Source organism: Chenopodium quinoa, unplaced genomic scaffold (assembly GCF_001683475.1).
Source record: "Chenopodium quinoa cultivar QQ74 unplaced genomic scaffold, ASM168347v1, whole genome shotgun sequence".
In the NCBI taxonomy this organism is placed as follows: domain Eukaryota; kingdom Viridiplantae; phylum Streptophyta; class Magnoliopsida; order Caryophyllales; family Amaranthaceae; genus Chenopodium; species Chenopodium quinoa.
In genome coordinates, this window is record NW_018742397.1 from 14,357 (window position 1) to 18,959 (window position 4,603).

The 4,603-nt window shown below is 33.3% G+C and overlaps 1 pseudogene; it reads left to right on the plus strand.

Moving 5' to 3' along the window:
* The first annotated feature begins 340 nt into the window (after positions 1–340).
* Positions 341–2,519, plus strand: LOC110704054 (annotated as a pseudogene).
* Positions 2,520–4,603: the final 2,084 nt, after the last annotated feature.

Here is a 4,603-nt window from a genome sequence, read left to right on the forward strand (position 1 = left end):
AAATACTGTAAAGTTGAATGTCACTTTTGCTCGCTTTTTCTATCTACCTTTTATGAATGCCTTTGATGGTAATTTTTTTTAAAAAAAAAATCACTTGCATTTGTGGAGGCTCAATTGTGCTCTCCATCTTCTTTTATCTTGTCTTTCTTGAGTGGCTTTAAACCTTTACATGTTTTGATAGGTAGTGTTGTCTTCTGCAGAAGTGGCATCATGTATTAAATCATTGCGTAAATTAGTCATTGGCTAGTGTTCGGTGAAGAAGTTGGTTGAGTCTCTTAGTGGCTTGAAAATTGTGAGATTTATGTAAATATTGTTTCAAGTTTTTGGGTGTAGCATGTTCATGGCCTTTCAGTGTTTTTTATAAAAGAGGGCCTCAACGAAGCACTGGTGGAGGTGAAGATATTAAGCCTCGATTAAAGTCTTCTGAAATAGTGGAAGTTCAGTTGGATACAAACTGGGATGAATATATCTTGTCCAGTATGCTTGGATTATCCCTCATAATAGTGTGCTGCTTTCAATGCTCATCTTATGATAAAGGATGTCGTTCATATGTTGTGCGACACCAATCACTTGCATTCAAACTGCTTAGATCGCTTCAAAAACTGCATATGGGATTACCTTCACAATCAAATTCACCACCAACATCATTTTCAGTGGGAAATGAAAATTCAGCTGCAGTAGTTCCTGAAAAGCAATTGTAAGCCAACTTGTCCATTATGTAGAGGGGAGGTAAATGGTTGGGTTGTTATTGATAAGGCCCGAGAGTATCTGGATCAGAAAAAGCGTTATTGTGAAGAGGAACGATGTTCTTTTGTTGGTACTTTTTTCGGAGCTTCAAAAACATGCTCAAGAAGAACACCCTGATTCCCGTCCATCAAAAATTGATCCTGCACGTCAGCTTGACTGGGATAATTTTTCCAGCAGTCATCAGAAATGGTGGATGTTCTTTAGTACCATTCATTCAGAAGTTCCGCGTGGAGTTGTTCTGGGTGATTATGTGATTGAATATGGTGACGATGATACAGCAGACGAGTTCGAGGACTTCCCTGGTGATGAAGGAAATTGGTGGACGTCATGTATCCTGTATCAAGTATTTGATAATCTCCGCAATAGTCGAAATAGGAGGAGGTCAAGAAATTAACGATACAAGAAGAGGAAGCCGCCGTTCTAGCAATGATACGTCAAATTCAGATGATGGCTCTGTGACATCTGTAGAATTTCCAGACTATAGAGGAGATGAGTTTGATGATGAATTTATACACTCCAGAGGTCCTGCAAGAAGTAAATTTTAATCGCCGAAGGTTAGTTTTAGTCTTTTTAGCACTAGTCAATTCTTGTTGGAATATTTTCAGTTTTTATGTGGTTCTACTAGTTTGCTCTCACCTCTAAATTTTCGAACCATATGCTATTTTATTAGTTTCTTCTATGTTTAGTGTTGTTGAATTGGGTATTATGTGTCTACTAGATAGAGTATTTTGTGTATGACAGAAATTTTTCTCAATGTTTGCTTCTACATCTCTTCAGGTTCTTGCCTGCATGTGAATGCAACCTCATAATCATATTTGTTCTAATATAAACTGTAAACCATGGTTAACGGTGGTTTGCAAGAGATTTCAAACGACAAACAGAGAGAAATTAGAATTTTCTTCTCATTAAGCTATATATTGATTTGGTGAATTCCAATTTACAGTCATGCAAGTTTCATGTTAGTTCAGTGTCTTTTTTTTCTTAAAAGGTGCTGCTTCATTTTTTTTTTTTTGATGCAAAAAAAGGTGCTGCTTCATAGAAGCTACATAAGTAAATGTTTTTCATAAAGTAAGTTTCATGTTAGAATTCCATCACTTCCATGTCGTATGTTCTAAAAAGTAAAGCTTTCTTTTGGAAGTATTTTAAGTTCGATCTTTAAAATAAAGAACAACAGAAAATTATCTAAAATATTCATTAACAGGTATTCTTTTTTTATGGGAGGTAAAATTTCTTTTTGCAACATTTGTCTGATTATATTTGACTTTTGTTTCTTCACTTGTTCAATTCAGGTTAATTGTACTGCATTGTTGGTTACAATCCTGTCATTCTATCTCTTTGCCCTCACTCACTTGCTTGATAAAAGGTTAAAAGCCTTAATTTTCCTCCCTTTTACATTCTCCATTAGATCATTCTACCTGATCGTCTGATCTTTCATTATTGAAGGCAGATGCATGTTACCATGTGTTTTGTGCAACACAAAATGAATTTTAAGTCTTGTTTGCATCTCTTGCTGAATTCTTCTAAATTGTAATGATACTGTCTGCAGTTCTCGAAGAAGACGCTCCCGCTTCTATGACCATTAGGTGCATTCGTGCATAACTTGTTGGTACTTATTTTTTTCTTTTTCCAAAGATTAATCTTGCAATGATTTCAGTTTTTGAAATATGACTTGTTTTTAGCTGCTTCCTAAAAATTTCCCAAGTTCATGCTTGAAGCAGAAGCTGAGGGGGAATGATGAAAAGCCGAAGCAGAAAAGAGTACTGTGATGTTATTCTACAGCACCCTGTCTTCCGCTGCAATCAGCTTATGTCAACAATCTCAACATTCATAATCAGCTCATCTAGTTAGATATGAAATCCTAGATGTTAATGGATTTTAGTTCTAGATATAATTTTTTTTTCATTGATTAGTCCCTCCTTTTTCCGTTGCTTCGAATGGAATTTTAGAGATAAAAAAATATCTGGGTTTTGTTTGCCTTTTGTAAGAAACTTTGGGGTAATGCATGTACATATTTCATGGTAAATATTAGATTTTGCTTTCCTTTGCTTAGTTTCTCGAAATGGCAATCTTAAGAGTTTGGGATCTACACATGTCTATCATACACTCGGGTATGCTTGGAGGTACACTCAAGTGTATGTAGAAAAATGTAATGTGTTGGTGTTTTCTATATATGAAGCTATTATAAATGAAAAGTTAGCAAGTGATGTTGCAATTAGAGCATATTTTAGTGCTTATTGAATGTTTTATGTTTTTATTTATTGCGTGAGATATATTTTCTTCTTATCCTAGTAGATTCTCATCGACCATAATTTTGGTCAACAGGAGAAGTTTAAAAATACATGACAGCAAATTAGGAGACATATATGGTGGATGCTTGTTTTCAGGGTCTTAATCATCAAACTTGGACCAAGTATAGTTGGTTAAAAATAGATTTAAAAACACACAATTATTGAATTGCGGCAAATTGTAACAATACTTGCGAGAAAAAGAAGGGAGAGCAAGTCTAAATTGATTTTTTTAACGAGTTGGTCAATATAGAAAGTAATTTATTCAAAAAATAAAATAAAAATAGAAAGTAATTAATGTTGTAAAATAAGGGGAAAGATGAGAGATTGAAAAAGAATATATCATTGTACTTCTATTCCATATAATGGGGTTTATATAAGAATATAAAACCTAGATCTAGATTGTTCCGGAATGATACAAAGGAGGATAATGGATAACCACAAATATTTTCATAACACTCCCCCTTGGATGTCCATTATCGAAGATTGTGGCTCATTAAAACCTTACTACGAAAAAACCCTATGGGATAAAAACATAGTGAAGGAAAAAGAGTACATCATTTTTCGTAAATACGCTCGAGATGTTGTCTCATTAAAAAACCTTACCAGGAAAAACCCAATTTGGGACAAAACCATGGTCAAGGGAAAAAAGAGTGCAGCGCGTATTTTCTCCCCCTGATGAATACATAACTTGAGATCTTCTAGTGTCGCAACAATGAAATCCAATATGTTGGATATCTTCTAATAAGTTGGTAAAATATCACTTGTTGATCTTCGATCTCCTAAGCTGAAGTTGCATCTTCAATTCTTCAAGTCTTCATGTGAAACATGTGAAGTGTCTTCATTTCACCATATATGTGTTTATCTCTAATATCACCATTTCAAATCTCTGTTTAATAGTTGATTCAAAGGATAAAATTTTACGGTTATGACTTCTTCTGGAAGTCGTTGATAATAAATATTGATGATCATTATTTGACCAAACATTCATTAATACGAGTAATAATTTGATGACAAAACTTAGCTTGATACTATTAATATCATTTCTTCTCATATGAATTATAATATAACACACGTAATTATATACGCTAATTATGGTTCTTCTGGACCATAAAAAAAACATTGTTAAGTGATCCATTGATATTTTTTAGACGTTTCATAATTGACACGATAGCTCTCTTGCAAATACAAATAGTTAATTTCATTAACTCTCATATGCTCAAACTTCAGGTTGAGATGTTAATTATATTGTCACGTACATAGATTTTCAAAGAGTTTTGATAATAATTGCAAATTCAAGATATAAACTTTGTAGGGCTGGATATTACAATAGGTCGTATATAAGTTCTTCAGGAACTCTTCTTAATTCATAATGTGCAATTAAATCGGTGTCATCAATAATTTCATCACAATTATAAGCCCATTGGAATATTAATCTCTTTCTAATTTTCAATCAAAGTTGTAAACATACCTTACTATACTTTGAATGAACATTTACATACACCACAGTTATTGTATGAAAATTAATACATGCAATAATGAGATATAGAAAATATGATAACATATTAACA